Source organism: Mixophyes fleayi, chromosome 6, assembly GCF_038048845.1.
Source record: "Mixophyes fleayi isolate aMixFle1 chromosome 6, aMixFle1.hap1, whole genome shotgun sequence".
NCBI classification, from domain to species: Eukaryota; Metazoa; Chordata; class Amphibia; order Anura; family Limnodynastidae; genus Mixophyes; species Mixophyes fleayi.
Genome location: NC_134407.1, coordinates 155,609,196 through 155,628,189, shown reverse-complemented (window position 1 = coordinate 155,628,189; position 18,994 = coordinate 155,609,196). Strand labels below are relative to the sequence as shown.

Below are 18,994 nucleotides of genomic sequence, written 5' to 3'. Positions count from 1 at the left end.
CCCGGTATCAAAATGGGTACCGGGGCCACCCCACTACGCAGTCCAGATACTTGTTTGGTGGAATTCAGACCAGTTGAGGGTTTTATTATTATATTGTGGGGACCACTCTATCTATACCACACTACAACTCTATACCACTCTATTTAATACTTTAATTCTATTTAATACTTTAATTCTATTTAATACTTTAATTCTATTACTAATTACCATAAAGAGGAACTGCCGCTTCTATTTAATACTTTAATTCTATTAGTAGTTACCATAAAGAGGAACAAAATAAACCAATTTTACCAAAAGTATAATATGACTTAGACTTACAAACACTACACTTGAAAGATGGTGCCTTTAAATGAAAAAGTCAGTCTTCATTGCACGACTATGTGCAACAGGGACAGTTTTTTGGTTTACAAAGTCAACCAATAACACTTCGACCCTGTCTGTCTTTAACATACTTGATGGGATCTCAATGACGAATTGTCTGTACCATGTTTGGAGGAGGTATTGTGGCCCCGGTATCAAATTGGGTACCGGGGCCACCCCACTACGCAGTCCAGATACTTGTTTGGTGGAATTCAGACCAGTTGAGGGTGTATTTATTTTATTGTGGCCCCGGTATCAAATTGGGTACCGGGGCCACCCCACTACGCAGTCCAGATACTTGTTTGGTGGAATTCTGACACGTGGAGGGTGTATTTATTTTATTGTGGCCCCGGTATCAAATTGGGTACCGGAGCCACCCCACTACGCAGTCCAGATACTTGTTTGGTGGAATTCTGACACGTGGAGGGTTTTTTAATTATATTGTGGCCTCGGTACCAAATTGTGTACCGGGGCCAGCACACTACGCAGTCAAGATAGATAGATGCGTATCATAGATAAAGTACATTCAGTGGTGTGGGGCAAATTGAAAAATATTCAAAATGCACTGACATTATCAAAAACAAGAGGTTGTCACACGCTAAAACTCCAACATGTATATGATGGAGAGGATGGAGGAGCAGCCGTATGTGTAGTGTAATGCAGACCTGTTGAAGGTTTTTTATATATTTTATTGTGGTGCCCAGTGCCCACTCCTCTACGCAGTCCAGGTACATTTATTGGTGCGAATCATAAAAGTTCAGGGTTTTTAATATATTGTGGTGACCAACTGCTCTACGCAGTCCAGGTACATTTATTGGTGCGATTCATAAAAGTTCAGGGTTTTTAATATATTGTGGTGACCCACTCCTCTACGCAGTCCAGGTACATTTATTGGTGCGATTCATAAAAGTTCAGGGTTTTTAATATATTGTGGTGACCCACTCCTCTACGCAGTCCAGGTACATTTATTGGTGCGATTCATAAAAGTTCAGGGTTTTTATTATATTGTGGTGACCCACTCCTCTACGCAGTCCAGGTACATTTATTGGTGCGATTCATAAAAGTTCAGGGTTTTTAATATATTGTGGTGACCCACTCCTCTACGCAGTCCAGGTACATTTATTGGTGCGATTCATAAAAGTTCAGGGTTTTTAATATATTGTGGTGACCCACTCCTCTACGCAGTCCAGGTACATTTATTGGTGCGATTCATAAAAGTTCAGGGTTTTTAATATATTGTGGTGACCCACTCCTCTACGCAGTCCAGGTACATTTATTGGTGCGATTCATAAAAGTTCAGGGTTTTTAATATATTGTGGTGACCCACTCCTCTACGCAGTCCAGGTACATTTATTGGTGCGATTCATAAAAGTTCAGGGTTTTTAATATATTGTGGTGACCCACTCCTCTACGCAGTCCAGGTACATTTAATGGTGCGAATCATAAAAGTTCAGGGTTTTTAATATATATTGTGGTGACCCACTCCTCTACGCAGTCCAGGTACATTTATTGGTGCGATTCATAAAAGTTCAGGGTTTTTAATATATTGTGGTGACCCACTCCTCTACGCAGTCCAGGTACATTTATTGGTGCGATTCATAAAAGTTCAGGGTTTTTAATATATTGTGGTGACCCACTCCTCTACGCAGTCCAGGTACATTTATTGGTGCGATTCATAAAAGTTCAGGGTTTTTAATATATTGTGGTGACCCACTCCTCTACGCAGTCCAGGTACATTTATTGGTGCGATTCATAAAAGTTCAGGGTTTTTAATATATATTGTGGTGACCCACTCCTCTACGCAGTCCAGGTACATTTAATGGTGCGAATCATAAAAGTTCAGGGTTTTTAATATATATTGTGGTGACCCACTCCTCTACGCAGTCCAGGTACATTTATTGGTGCGAATCATACAAGTTGATGGTTTTTAATATATATTGTGGTGACCCACTCCTCTAGGCAGTCCAGGTACATTTATTGGTGCGAATCATAAAAGTTCAGGGTTTTTAATATATATTGTGGTGACCCACTCCTCTACGCAGTCCAGGTACATTTATTGGTGCGATTCATAAAAGTTCAGGGTTTTTAATATATATTGTGGTGACCCACTCCTCTACGCAGTCCAGGTACATTTATTGGTGCGAATCATAAAAGTTCAGGGTTTTTAATATATATTGTGGTGACCCACTTCTCTACGCAGTCCAGAAAGATACCTTGTTGCAACGTTTTGGACTAATAACTATATTGTGAGGTGTTCAGAATACACTGTAAATTAGTGGAAATGCTTGTTATTGAATGTTTTTGAGGTTAATAATAGCGTAGGAGTGAAAATAAGCCCAAAAACTTGATTTTTAAACTTTTTATGTTTTTTTCAAAAAAAATCCGAATCCAAAACCTTAAATCCGAACCGAGACCTTTCGTCAAGTGTTTTGCGAGACAAATCCGAACCCCAAAAATAACGAAAATCCGGATCCAAAACACAAAACACGAGACCTCAAAAGTCGCCGGTGCACATCCCTAGTTATATAGGTTACACACAAAGAGGAGACCTCCATTGCTCCATTGCTAATTGTCATTGCTGAAATACAAATAATAGGTCTGGTAGGCTTGGTCTTCTAAATCTGCAGTCTCTGTTTGAAAGTCTTTGAAAATAATATTGTGACCTGTGAGGTGGCCAAAATTGACTACAAATGACTTGAAATTAGTGTTATTGATGTTAATAATAATGCAGAGGGGAAAAAATAAACAATATGTGATTTTAGCAATAAAAAAAAATCTGGATTTTAGAAAAACAAAACAAAACAAAAAAAAACGCAAGGGTGGTTTTGCCGAAACCAAAATACGAAGTTAATCCAGATCCAAAAACCAAAACCAGAACACAGGAGTTAGTGAACATCTCTAATATATACATATAGTGGCCAAAGTGGAAGATTAATGAATGGTGAAATTTAGTTAAATTGAATTGGAATTTCCAATCAAAGTAAGCGGAGAAGTGGCAGTATGTTGTATGTTCACCCTGTGTTTGCATGGGTTTCCTCCGGGAGCTCTGGTTTCCTCCCACACTCCAAAAACATACTGGTAGGTTAATTGGCTGCTATCAAAAATTGACCCTAGTCTGTGTTTGTCTGTCTCCCTCTCTGTCTGTCTGTCTGTGTCTGTCTGTATGTGTGTCTATATTAGGGAATTTAGACTGTAAGCTCCAATGGGGCAGGGACTGATGTGAGTGAGTTCTCTGTATAGCGCTGCGGAATTAGTGGAGCTATATAAATAAATGATGATGATGATGATGATGATGAATCCATGGAACCATCCTGCCTTGTGTCAATGGTGCAGGCTGGTGGTGGTGTAATGTTGTTGGGATTGTTTTCTTGGCACACATTAGGCTCCTTAATACCAAGTGGGCATTATTTAAATGCCACAGCCTACTTGAGCATTGTGCTAACCTTGTGCATCCCTTTATGGTCATAGTCTACCCATCTTCTAATGGATACTTCAAGCAGGATAACGCCCCATGTCACACATAATCTCAACCTGGTTCCACAAACATGACAATCAGTTCAGTGTACTCCACTGGCCTCCACAGTCACCAGATCTCACTATAATAGAGCCCTTTTGGGATGTGGTGGAACAGGAGCTCGCAGCATGAATGTGCAGCCGACAAATCTGCAGCAACTGTGTTATGTTGTGGTGTCAACATGGACCAGAATCTCTAAGAAATGTTTTCAACACGTAGTTGAATTCATGCAACAAATAATTCAGGCTGTACTAGGGGCACAGTGGGTCCTATCCAATACTAGAAAGGTGTACCTAATAAAGTGTCCACTGAGTGTATGAATATATATATCCCGTAAAAGCTCTATACAGTAAATACCTTTCAGTCTCATTATGGATATGAAGTAAAATAGCACTCTCTCCTTTCTCAATTTGTAGTCAGAAATGTCCGGTGTCTGAGGGATAGATACATAAACATTTGAGTCATTTAGTAAAATCCTACTATACCATACATGCCAACTTTCAAAACTTCTCCCCCGGGATCTCTCGGGGAGAAGTCATGTGACAGGGGGCACTATCAAATGCCGAAATTCGCGGCATTGAATAGCGGGGGAGGGGCTTAATGATGTGATTAAGCCCCGCCATTCAATGCCGTGAATTTCGGCGAATCCGGAAGTTTTGCCTACTCTTCCGGGAGTCCTCCCCGAAATTCGTGAGCCTCCTGGGAACTCCGGGAGAGTAGGCAAATATGTTTTATACTGATTTACACTTGGCCGTCTACAAGTTTGTTTCTCACCCAGTCCACACCAACAAGTGCTTTCTATTGACATTTCTCTAGCAGATTCCGCACAAAGGACAAACACTTGCATTTCACACCAAAAACAGTACATTAGTACATGTTTAAGCATTCCAAATTCATTCAGTCATACCCTTCCACACCATAACCTTTAACTAATGTTCCATAAGAAGAACACTTCTTTTACCAGAACACAAAGCAAAGATAAAAGTAATTTCACCAACATTTAAGAAAGGACCTCTCTCCAATATATTTCATCAACAGGCCACAACACAACTATGTCAGGCATGGAAAAAAAAGTCCTCCACAGCTATCACGACATTACAAGATATATAATGGGTGGACATTTACATCAGAAGGAGAATTTCTGACTTGCACTGAACCTTCTCAGAGCAAAGGAAGAGCAAATTAGAACACAGCAGAAAGCATTCATATAAGCATTTTGCATGCATAGTACAGTTAGAAAGTTAATAGGAACTTTGCACAAAGAACCCTCATATAATTCTACACCAACAGTTTGTGTTATGTGTCAAGAGAGCTTTAATTTGGTTTACAACGTTCAGCACTCAATAGTATTTCACAACTGAACGAAGAAAAATATCTTAGTAGCATTTCACAATAGCAGGTAAACTCACCAGACTTTACCAATGGAATGTGAAGGACCTTACTCAACAGCAGGAGAAAATATTGCTGGTAATTACATTCAATGTAATGAATATGCATATTAGGATCACAAAGAGTCAAAGCGCTTGAGATATATTCCACAACCCATCCCCCTTCCAATAAAGTATGGGTGTGCCCTTGGAGAATACTATCAGTTCAAATTTACAAGAAAGATACGTCACATTATATTCAGTTTTATACGCTGTATGCAACTGTCACAATACAACCTCTAACCAAAGGGAGTCTATGATCAGAATTTCACCAGAATTTTAAATCAACAAGAGCAATCTTTTCTGATCTTTAAGAAGAATGGCTAGGACCTCAACATCATAATTCTTAACCATAGTTTATGCTAGCATAAGAAACATTGCTCATCTACGCCAAAAAGAAAACAATTCTAGAAATAATTCATTCTATTTCTATAAATATCTGTAGATCTGATAAATGTAAATAGTAAGCCTGAGTAAATCCTAAAAGCTATTTACTGTATAGTTTTAAAGTACACCCTTTGAGAAACATTCTTGCCACCACCACCACCCTACCCCTGTCCTTTGTTGAAGGAATAGTGCAGAACATGGCAAACCTCAGATGTCGGTCACTTTGGCAATTAAAAATATGTTCCCTGGTGAATAGAGAATCCCCCCTAAATTTGCACAAGGTGGCCAGAAACTATTACAACTGGTAATATTAAATACTGAGCACACATACACTGCATTCTATACCGCCAGTCTAGTACTCCCCCAGAAGCACACCTACCCACTGAATGGAAACCCTCTTAATGTGAGTCACCATTACGTATACACACCTTATTCTGCTTGGCTTATGTTTGCGTCCCCTTTCCCTTCCCAATTCTGCCTCTCCAGAATAAAGGAGTCGTAAGCTTAATATGAGCTAAAATCTGGATCTGAACGTCTGCAGCCTTTTATTGTTACACATGCGCAGTACGGAAATGCATGTTTTATGAAAAAACAGATGCTTGACAAAACCATATTAGCTATTAGCCTTATGTGTGTCTGAATATTATTATTATATTTCCATTTACACAGCATTCTACATTTAGCTCAAAGAGTGTACACAAAAGTGTATTCTCTTTCTGTTTGAGCAGCGAGGAGTTTGCAGCGGAGCGGCAGGAAGGCAGTCACAGCTAAAGGTAAGCAAGATGCAATGAGAGCTATATGGAGCCAGTTGCAACGAGAGCTATAGGGACGGAGCTGTAATAAGAGCTATAGGGATCGGGCTGTAATGACAGCTATAAAGGGGGGGCTGCAATGAGACCTATAGGAATGGGACTGCAATGAGACCTATAGTGAGGAGGCTGCAATAGCAGCTAGAAAGGGGACTGCAATCAGAGAAATATGGACGGGGAAATTCATTAATGATGACACTATGCCCTTAATTTTAGACCATGGAGGCCCCCTGTCTTAAATAAAGGCCCCAGGCCTCCCAAAGCCTTAATTCTGCTCTGCCCTGTCCAAATGAACTTACAATATAAGAGGTGTGGAGGGTATTACAGCATACAGCTCCTGTGTGACAGGGGACAAGCATTCCCCATTCATTCACTGTGTTAGAGCAGCGCAATTTCAGACTATGCACCCGAATGCTTTTAGTGTTTTTCTGGATGGTTAGAAACAAGCATTTAATGCACCTTTCAGCACAAATATCAAAATTGTAAAGACTGAGAGATATTCAAATTCCTTTATAGTAGTGAGAAGATTAACGCAAACGAGTGAGCAGCCATCTTTAAAAAAAAAAATCTCTGCAAAGAAGAGACAAATGCAATTTGTTCCACACTTTAGCAGTAGTGCAACCTGGATGGTGTTAAATTTGCATCACATTAAAATTTTACGCAAGACCCATCAAGCAGTACATCTGAGTATTAGAACACTGTTGCAGAGAGCAAAAGCTATTCGCCCCCAGCGAGGCTGGGAACGTCACTGTAATTGCGCCCTCATCATCATCATCATCATTTATTTATATAGCGCCAACATATTCCGTAGCGCTTTACAATTGGGGACAAACAAAGTAAACTAATAAACAAACTGGGTAAAACAGACAAAGAGGTGAGAAGGCCCTGCTCGCAAGCTTACAATCTATGGGACAATGGGAGTTTTCTACATTTTGCATTTTGGCCCAGCCAGGCTGTAAAGGTAAAAGTGACTCATAAGCTAAATGATCCTGTCACACAACAATGTTGGTCAAGGGGTAGTTGTCTTGTGTGAAATTGTGTTAACGGGTGGTAATAGGGTAATGTAGTGAGGTTAAGAGGGTGGTTGAGGAATATTATAAGCTTGTCAGAAGAGGTTGGTTTTCAGAGAACGCTTGAAAGTTTGTAGACCAGAGGAGAGTCTTAGTGTGTGAGGGAGAGAATTCCATAGAGTGGGTGCTGCCCAAAAAAAGTCCTGTAACCGGGAATGAGAGGATGTAATGAGGGTGGATGTAATGAGGGTGGCCCTCTCCCCCCCTTTATCCTAATGACATAATTTTGAGCCAAAAATTAGATTTTTGCATCAGTGATAGCAATAGTTTCTAGTGGATTGGTAGTGGTAATGGGCCTAAGTCATTAAGGAGAGCCAGCCCAAAAAAATGAAGTAAATGTTCTCCAGTACAAACCATGTTACAATGCAAGGAGTGCAAATTAGTTTATTATTTTGCATATAAGTTAAATACTGGCTGTTTTTTCATCTAACACACAGATACTTGATAGCTTCGTTTTTACACTGAAATTTAAAGTTGATCTAGGACATGCCCTATCCCAACTATAAATCTGTCCCCACATTTTAAATTTACCCCCCCTCCAATGCAACATGGTTTTGCCCAGGTGCAAAGTTACTCATTTTTTATACTTTGCTTCCCTTAATGAGTCAGGCCCAATATTGGTTGAGTGCATAACATAGCTGACTCCACTGATTAATTTGTTGGAGTTTGAACATTATATGGGACGAAGAAACCTATGAGACTTTGGAGATTACATGTACCAATGTCTTATAGCTTTTCATCATGACTATAATTGCAGAGTGGGGATACCCAAGCTGTATACACCAAGGGATCTTAACCTTTTGTGTCCTGTAGTCAGCATTGGGGTCGTCCACAGTTCAGTTTTAAATAAGCAACCTAATTCCTTTTACTTATTTCATCAATCGCTACAAGTATATTGTTTATGTTAAAGTATAGGCACTCACACAAACTACTGTTCAAATGAGATCAATAATTTGTGTAATAAGTGGTTGTACATAATGGTTTTGCATGGGAACATCATAAAAAGGAAGCCATTTTTGGGTTACAACTCAAAGGTTAAGAAATGTTGCTCAATAATAATTTCAAACTAGAATACTTGAAATGTAAACAAAATTATCCCAAAATTATACTGCAAGCTAACCCAGATAGTTACCTCTAAGATGATTTAGGGATCTGCACTCTTTAAATGTAAGTAAAGTAATGTAAAATCCTTTTGGGATAACACTGGCTGTATATGTACAATATGTGCGCACAACTAGATTGCTGAGATATGGGAGCATATGGTCCTATAATGAAGACTCACAACTCTTCCATCTCTAGAATAGATACTTAAATTGCCACATACTAGTGGCTCATGTTATTTAGAAAGTTTTGTATACTTGTTCTGTAGATACACAAGACAATAAAAGTTGCATTTGAAAAAAGAGACGTCAGAAGTTTCAAACACATTGTACAATATAGGTCAAATAAATTGCATGCATTAATGTATTGGTATTTTATGTTAGCCTTCAAATGACATAAAACTGTGTAGTGAGTTTGCACTTTTCCAGGACCAAAAAGAAAGATGGATAACAGCCTAGATTGCCCTTACCTGTATACTGCCAGTCTTTCTATAACCCGTTCTGCCTTGGATGAGTAAATACTAGGTAACTTCCCACTTTCCCTTGCATAGAAATCCACATACACTGGACTGTGTTTTCTGTTTGTCATATGTGGAGTTACATGAGCCGGCAGAGGAGCAGCTTGGGTTACATCAATCCTTCCTGTGTCTCATCTATTAATAACTCCAGAGCTGGGGGGGGCAAGCTTTACAAGCAGGCCTAACAAACTGTCCCTTCCATAGGAGCATAACACAGTCTGCCACTGAGAAATGCAGCATTATGCCAGACAAGACCAGGGGCGCAGTTGTGATGGTGAGGACTTGTGACAAACTGATGTCACCTGAAAATCATGGCAGATATTCTTTGGGCTACTTAGAGTCCTGTGTTTTTCCATCCTATTAACAGAAGAAGCAAAGAAGAATCTATTTGTGGCCCTGTATTGTTGTAGCTGCCAATTACTAAAACACACTGCAGAGTGGAGAAGACAGAATATTATAATATTCATTTATGAAGCGCCAACATAAGTAATACATACAGGGTACTATAACAATTACACAATTTTATCACAAACACAAAACAATGAAAACCCTGCTCAAAGAACATACAATCTAGATGAAAAGGAATAGAAACAAAAGGTGAGGTAACATGCAAGTTGACAGAATGGATTGTAAACCAGATTCTGGTGCGTGAAGTTGAGTGGAGCAAGTTATTATGAGGGCAGGTTATATGCTTGTCTGTAGAGAGGAGTTTCCAGGGAGCCTTTAAAAGCTTAGAGACTCTGTGATTGTCTGCTCAGGCCCGGCGCTCCCATTAGGCAAGGTTAGGCAATTGCCTAGGGCGCCGGGCTCTGCAGGGCGCCTCGAAATTTTAAAAAAACGGAAATCCACGGGGAGGAGAGGAGGGAAGGGGTTATTGAATCTTACCTGCATGAAGCTGCTCCTCTCTGCTCTGTCTTCTACCCTCCGCTCACTGACAGTGACAGGCCGTGATGATGTCATCATCACGGCCCGACAGTGTCCGTGAGTGGAGGGGAGAAGACAGAGCAGAGAGGAGCAGCTTCATGCAGGTAAGTTAAAGAAAGACATGGGGGGGGGGGGTGGGGAGCGGAGCTGAGGGGAGGGAAGCGCAGCGCGTGATTTTTAAGGGGGGGGCGCGATTTTTAAAGGGGGGTGGGCGATTTTCACACTGTGCCTAGGGCGCCAAGGACCCTAGCACCGGCGCTGTGTCTGCTGGTATGGCAAAGAATAGTTGCAACCTAAGAGAAATCATGTTCATAGCAGAGGATCCGTTTGGGTGAGTATCCAGAGATTAGAGAAAAGATGTAGGGATGTGTGACATTGTTGAAGACTTTGTAGTTTAAGAATAGGGGGTAAAAGTTTCAAGCTGCGAGTTTGGTGGGTTTGAAAAGTGGAGATGTTGCTCAATGCAACCAGAGTCTAGTTATCATTTATTTAGTACATTCTACAAAATGATAGCTAGAATCTGATTGGTTGCTATAGGCAACATCTCCACTTTTGAAACCCGCAACTTGATATATTCACCCCTAGAACTTTAAAGTATACTCTGGGTGTGGAGAGGATCCAATGTACAGACTAGCAGAGAGGAGTAGTACCGGAGGAACAGGAGGAAAGGTGTATAATACGAGAGTGAGAATTCACAACAGACTGAAGTGGAGCCAGTCTGTTCAGTGGTAGACCACAGAAGGGAGTGTTGCAATAATCTAGCCGGGATATGATTACAGTATGCAACAATATATTAGTTGCAGCATGCAAAGGGACAGATGGGAGAGATGTTTTTAAGTTGAAGACACAGGCGTTTGTCAAGTCCAAATGTGAAGAGTGAATGGAAATGTAAAGCCAGAAATTACCCCAAAGCAGCATACTTGGGGAACAAGAGACAATGAAATATATTATACACAGTGATTGTTATATCAGGAAAATCAACATATTTAGACTGAGGAAAAATTTGTTTACTTTCATCCATGTTCAGTTTCAAGCAGAGAGAACACATGAGAGGGCCTGAGCTTATCTTAGGACACCTAGAGTACGGTATAGCATGTGTACCATGCCAGTCAAAAACTCTACCGCAAGCTCAGGGAGTACAGAAACCTTCCCTGAAATAGTCCTTGATACAACCTGGTACCCACTGTACGTTTACCATAGTGAGCACATTTCAATAAATCAACTCCAATAGTTCTAAATGTATTACATTTACTGCACCATGAGTCAGCACCAAATAAAAAGATATATACAAGGCTAAAAAATATATCCTATCCGCCTACAAAATAGTGTCAATTAAATTGTCCAAAAAAAATGAAGCATCTGCTAGAAGATCTAGAAGACGAAAGAAATCGGGAGCTGAGAGATAGATTTCAGTGCCATCAGCATATAGGTGATACTGACATCCGAAAGATCAATTAAGCTGATCAAGACCAAATGTTTAAATGGAGATGAAGAACTGTTCAAGGACAGAGCCTTCTGATACACTAACAGAAGGAGAATGATGAGAGCAGGTAGAGCTGGAATGGGGGATATTAAGGGTCTGGTCAGAGAAATAGGAGGATATACAAGGCAGACCCGAGATTACCAAAAAAGCGAAAGTTGCTGATTCTGTGAGTAATAAGAGTGAAGACCATATCATAGGGAATTAGAGAAAATAGAGGTTCACAATTACAAATTACATCATTTTCAAGTACGGTAGTTTAGATGAGAAGGAGAATAGTGAGGCTTGTTGCTGGAGAGGGATGAAGGGTCCATTTTTAATGATGAGTTTGATGGTAGCATGTTCAAAGGACGCTGGGAATTTGCTAGTGGAAAGAGATAAATTAAAGAGAGTTGTTAAGGTTGGCATAAATGTTGAGGAGAGTGAAGGGATGAGATTAGAAGGAATTAAATCAAGAAAACAGCTAATAAGGCAGAATTTAGAGACACCAATGTTTGTTCTCTTGAAGATTGGACAGACAATGGAGGTTTTATGTCAAAACCACATCTAATTTTTTATTTTTGAAGTAGGCGGTAAATTGGACAAGTAAGAGAGTTTAAAGTGTTGAAAACTTGTTTGGGGATTGTTGGACTGTGAGGACATAAGAGAAAGATCTGGCTTGTTTTGCAAAGGAGACAACTTCTTTAAACTCTAATAAGATACATTTATATTGCATGAAGTCCTCTTTAGTGTTTAGAGCAGATGTTGTTATGTCTGAATAGTATGTAGCAGCAAGATCAGGGCCAGTGAAGGAAGAGATGAAGAGAATATCAGAGAAGAGGTTGAAAAGTGTCAGGGAGATGTTGCAGATCAATAATGTAAAGGTTCCTCTGTAAATTTCTAGTGTGCAGGGGTATAGCCATAGGGGGAGCACAGAAGAATGAACAATATGTAAAAGTCCTGATCCCTGATGAACCTGAAGCCCTTTCCTTTCCAATTTAGCCATTAAACTTCTCAATTAGGTCTATGTTTCACCCTGAGGTCTGTACCCTACAGCCACCTTGGAAGATTGAGCTCTTCCCAGTATAGTATTGTTGGCAATTGTCCTTCCAGGATATCACCTACCAACACCGATGGTGTCATCTTGCCCTGTCTCCTCCCTCTGGAGAACAAGTTACTGGCTTCTGAACCTGCACATGATCTGCGCCCAGACCCAATGTGTGCCCCACTCCATAAGGTGGTGCGGCTGCGTAGGGTGTCTCATGGGGGAGCCTCACTGCCCTGGAGTTCAGTTTGTCATGAAACACTATTTGGTTGAAGAGCAGGCACTAATGATATACTTGTGGTAACACATGGCTATAGATATAAGCTGTGCCTCAGTGGACCTACTGATTTTATTCTAGACTCAATCACTTAGGAACTAACACTGTCTCAGTCAAAAATGGCATTAAAATCCCTTCCCTTTGGAACTGAAAAGACAAGCTTTAAAACAGACAGTTTATACTGGGCAATGTTGTGTGACATCAAAACAGATCTGTGGCAGGTTTGGTCTGCCTATTATTTTCTTTATCACTGTTTGCCAAGCAATGAATTTACATGCATTACTTTTCCCCAATTTCGATGCAGGGCAGTCCAAAATAAGAGTCATTACTGAATCATGTCCATCTTCAGTACATGTCAGCATGCCCTCACTGCTAAGATTGAACATCTGCAAACAACACTTACTTGATAATGACTAGGATAATATAAGAGAGCACACAATGAGGGTGGCTCAAAGAATTGGTGTGATGGATGACACTACAAGTGGCAACCATTACTCAAAGGAAGCAATGCAAAGGGAGGCCAAGGATCTACAGATCCACACAGGAAATTGAAACAGGCATGATAATATCAGGATTAGAGAAAACAAAAGACCTGATATTGTGATCAGCCCCATCTGGCAAAACTTGGTGCTGGTTAACACCTTAGAAAGGGGACCCTGCGTTCGTTGCCCTTCTATTTTAGCAGTAACCAGCCCAGGCTATAGCACTGGGGCTGATTATTCACTTAGGGGACAGGCCAAGTCAGGTTATTTAATTTTTGTTTTTTTTAAAAAAACCATTAAGGATACGTCAGTCATCATTATCAGGTTATTTATGATGAATGGCACATCTTTACTCTAGCCCCATCTATATGCTGAGGTAAACAACTGCACTTCAAGGCACAGGTATCCACTGTTTTATGTGTTGATTGAAGTGACATTGGCCATACTAGTGTGATCCAAGCAGATGGGCTGGAAACTTGCAGAAGTGTAAAAATGTTCCATATGCGCCTAGGACACACTGATATACCTGGCAATCTCTAATAGGATGCCATGGAACAACTATGTTGTGGGTTTGCTCTCTAAATACTTAGGGGTAATGATACACTAAGACATGAACAATTATCTCTTTAAACAACTACCCTGTTGTGGAAATTCTGAAGTGTAAAATGCAACAATGGGCCCCTTTGCCATTCTCAGTGATGAGGAGGATAAACAAATTATATTTCTCCTCAAAACTATGCACACTGATACACTTTACAGTTACTTAACACCCTCAATCCACCAACCCTTCCCATCAGCTGGTGCAAAAGTCTGCAAATGCCATCTTACTCTCAGTTTGGTGAAAATCTAGGCGAGCTTGTACAAAATAGACTGACACAAACAAAGAAGGTTTTGTACTTAAACTTGGCCAGAGTCTCTAGGAAGAGAAATTACTTTGGTCAGGATGGCTGCATGTGACCTTTGCAAGTTGCTTGCCAAACACAGGCTTATACTCTTCTCTGCGTCACACTATGGTATACAGACATTGTGTATGTACACTGAGCTTCAACGCACAAATAGACTATTTCTAGGGAAAGAATTGCAAGGTCATGCAATTCATTTGTCACTGATATACATTTGCAAATAAGAAATCTACTAATTTACAAATCAAATTCATCAACCCCACCCACATCCGTAAGCACAAAGTGGCATGAGTGTAATGATGTAATTGCATCCTCAAGCTGCTGCTACTCTGTGGTTTACAAGTGTGGTTAGGGCTTGATAATGTGAAGCTCTACCTGCTGGATTACGAATCACGTCAAGCCCCACACATCTCCTCTTTTATATCTCGTCTCTCTATCTTCCGAAAGTGAAGTAGAAAAAGTAGGCAAGTATGGTATTACTTAATGCTATTTGAAAGTTCTCCAATGTACATATAGTTACAAAAGGTCCCTAGTCAAAACTGTATGGATAATATTTTACTATTATTAGTTGATTTTTTTATTTTTATCACAATATTTTTGAAACAGGTAGAAAATCTTATTTTATGGTAGCATTGACCACAGTAGTCTGAGTGTAGAGCAGGCCTGGCCAACCTGTGGCTCTCCGGGTGTTGGGAAACTACAAGTCCCAGCATGTCCTGCCAGCTATCGGATAGCTATCTACTGACAAAGCATGCTGGGGCTTGTAGTTTCACAACACCTGGAGAGCCACAGGTAGGCCAGACCTGGTCTAGAGACAGGATTTATGACTTGCCACTAAAAGCACAGTAGTGTATATGTAAAACTGGCAAAGTACACAAAAATGGTTGTCCTGACTGAAAAACAACAACAAATTAAGCTGGGTGAGGGTTAAACTGAAAACATGTGGAGGGCTCAGCGTGGCAGGATGTTTAGGTCTTTAGTGAGAGTGTTACCAAACCTGATTTCCATAATGAGTTCTCTCAGACTGTACTGAACTCATAAATAATAAAACAAGCTCTGCTATCATACAAACGAGCTAATATATGTAGTAACTGTAGAACTATACATGTAGCATATATTACTCCATTGACCCATTTTCAGTGGTGGGTTTGCAATATAGAAAGAATCATTTATTGTGGCATCTCCAGACAAATCATCTTTCCCATCACCAGAACACAGCACCTTTCAGCAATAACACACAATTTTCACACTTCCCTATTTTCAGAAGCACAATTTGTTTAATTCCCAAACCAAGTACCTTTCCCTACAGAAACCCACAATGGTGATCCTAAGGGACCTGCTAAAGACCTACCAGCCCCATCACCTGTAAACATCCCTGCCTCTGTGACACCCTACAGGTTTCAATATTGTCTATGTAATGCATCATCCCTTATTGTAGTTCTGCTGTAATATTTAATGCTAGAGGACAAATCTCATGGGGTATCGTCTCACTTCCAAGAGGTGTGTAAATATTAACAGCCCCAAGCTAATGGGCCACTTTAATGTGCAATTTGTCAGGGCATAGAAAATGTGCTGATCCTGCATTACAAAATGTGCAGCCTCTGCTTCTGTAACAAAGAGACAGCTAGAGTAATGAGTATTGCAGAACACAGCATCTCTCCTCTGCATTCTGTACTCTCTTATTAGAAAATGCCATGCACACAAGGTTTAGCTAAAAACAACATTAAAAAACATTTTCCATCCTGCCACACCCCTCCTGTCTCTTCCTCAGGGTAATGTAAATACATATTATTGATTTATCCATAGCTTATGTTTATTTACAGTTAATAACCAAAGTGTGGATATTGGCAGCATCTTATTGGCTATTTTCAAAAAGCACTCTGTTCCAAAGACTATTTGGATGATTGTTGGGTAATGATTATTTGAGAGATTTAATGGGGACAAGTATTAAAATGATGATGCAATTGATGATATAATGATATAATTCATCATTACGATTGATGTAGCTGGACCCCTTTAATAATTGCACTCTTTCATTTATCTTATATATATTTTATACTTGTTCTTAAATATAAAACAAAATAATCTTTTTTAAGCTTCCCAAATTCTAAATCTAATCTGAAATTCTAATATGGATCTGAAGAGCAGTCCCTCACTAATAGCAGCTGATGATAGCTCAGCAAGCAGAATGAAAAAATAGTCAATTAACTGTGACACATACTGTATCTAAACATGTATTGAATGGTATCTAGTAATAAGGGTCAAAGGCTAGAAAGCCATGGAGTATTCTATGTCAGTGATTTGGGTGACATGTGTGAAGAGATGTACATTTTAAATAAAATGGGCACATGTAAAGTTTCCCAAAATTGTAAAAAAAAAGCCCTGTGCTAAAATGTGTCCCTGGACTCAGACAACTTACCTATTTTTTTGTTTAGTATTAATCATATGCTCGTGTTCTCTATGTAATTCACTGTACCTGCCTTTATTCTGTATGAAGACAATAATAGAGTACAACATTCTCCTGGTATATATACATGATGCGATTATCAGTACCTATTTTTATTCTGTATGTACTATTCATATATATATATATATATATATATATATATATATATATATATATATATATATATGCAGTTTGACTTCTCTTGTTCTGTATACTAAACACAATTCTCAGTATCTGGGCTGACTAAATGTAAGCACAAATGCACAGTACCTCTAGTTCTAAATACAATTCTCAATTTCTGCTCTTATCCTGTATGCTGTAAAACAGTGTTTCAGGGGTACTATGAGGCAACAATGCATATTGGCAGAAAAAGTTTTTTTCCAGCCCTAAAATTGTATGTCCAAATAAAAATTTGTACAGCAACAATGAATACTAATTGTGCATAGACAATCCATCTTTGCTTCACTCTAGAAGATTTTAGAAGATACTACACCCGATGACTTATTACCACACGTTGCATAGAAAGTTGTATGCCAGCTTCGCTAAGCTTTCATTCCTCCACCTTTCCACTGAAGCAACAGGCATAAAATTAAAAAATTTTACTTACATATTTTTAACTACATTTGAATACTTAGAAAAAATAATAAAATCTAACACTAAACAGCAGGTACTGCTAAGCAGTACCAAACGCAGCCCAACTCCTTGGGCACTTAGACATAACTGAGGTGGATGGGATTGCAGAGGGGAGGAGTCAGCAGCAAGTTTAGTTCTTAACTATTTAAGTGCCAACTCCAACGCCCTCAGACAACCCCAAGGTAGCAGTGTCCCCCAGAATGGATGATGGAGAAATATATATTATTTTAGTTAAGGTACCAAAAACTGGTAGCTTAACTTTAGAGGAGGATGGTATATAGACAGTTAGGGTTCCCTCAAAAAGTTCTGTAGCTTTTGGGTCAGTGTGCTAAAAAAGATTGAGGACCACTGCTGTAAAAGATTTGTTCACCCTGTGCATTTCAGAAACCATATTATGACCATATATAATGTTTATATTGATATGTGCAGAACCCATATATCCACCTAGCTCTTATAATTTTCACAATACAACAAATTGCCGCTTGAAATTCTGTTCTTGGTTGTGACTGGTTACCTACAATAGTTTGCTGTATTTTTATGTCTTTATTTAAGGCTGATCATACACGGGACCTATTCTGTGCCCTAAATATTTAATGATTTTATTGTTTAAACTGCAATAGAAAAATTGATACTATTTATTAATGCAACTGTATTTACTTCAAATTTCAATAAATGTCCCAAAATAAGTTAGATGCAAGGTTATAGGGCTGTAACTGGGCCTGTAGGTTAGAGGGGCCCTGCTCTCAAAAGTTCAAAATAGCCAAGCAGGACCTATTCCAATCCGGGGGACCTGGGAGGCTAGAGCTGCATCACCAGGACCCTACACACATTTTACTATGGGGCTGGCAATGCACTATTTCACCTCTGCATTGATATATGAAATTCCCAAGTTGTTTCTTTTTCTTTGTTCAAGAATTGTACTGCTGTCATTGAGCATTATTTACTAAAATAGCTCAAAGGTGCAAAAGTCAAGTAAAACCATAGCAACAGAGGAGCAATTAGTTTTACATGCCTACTGCAGGTTAACCGCCCACTGCCTTTCTACATCGTCACAACTGCCCTATTGCTCAGAGGCACAGAAAGGCGGTAGTGGTAATGGCAGACTGTCACCCTCTCTCATATCTCTTCTTACTTTCTCTATTTTTGTTTTCTTTCTCACCTTTTCTATGTTTCTCTCTACTTTCTTTATCTTTAGATCTATTCTTCTAGTTTTATTTTATTTTATTTTTTTCTCTTGTTTTTCTACTTCTTTAAACTCTTTGCTTGTTTCTTTTATTCTGTCTTTTTTCTCTTTTCTCAACCTTTTCCTTTCTCCTTCTGGTTTCTTGGGAACACAGGGGGAGGGTGAACATGCATTTTGCCAGCTTTAACTTGGATGTGAGCACTGGAGCAAGCGACAGCCTACTAATACACAAGCTGTGCTGTTAAGGTCAGAGATGTCCATCAGTCACTGACAGCATTTTTAGGACTTTGATTTGTCTAATTAACATATGATGGACCAATTAATTTTTCAACATAAATCACCAAGTCTCTGAATTCACTCTGTGCTCTTCTCACTGTCATGCGTGGGCTATTTTATTTATCATGGTATGTGCAGGAAAAATAATAGTAGGAAAATGAATAAAGATAAAAGTGGTAATG

General features: G+C 39.4%; 1 protein-coding gene across 9 annotated transcripts in view; it reads right to left on the bottom strand.

The window, feature by feature from the left end:
• Positions 1 to 18,994, bottom strand: part of MAPT (microtubule associated protein tau) — an 81,401-nt gene that overhangs the window by 53,038 nt on the left and 9,369 nt on the right. The window contains exon 1 of one of the 9 annotated variants that reach the window (XM_075176855.1): positions 9,138 to 9,279. The exons of the other annotated variants lie outside the window; for them this stretch is intronic. The gene's annotated coding sequence lies outside the window, so the exon portion shown is untranslated. Of the gene's footprint in view, positions 1 to 9,137; positions 9,280 to 18,994 lie in introns of those variants that run through there. 9 annotated transcript variants of the gene reach the window in all.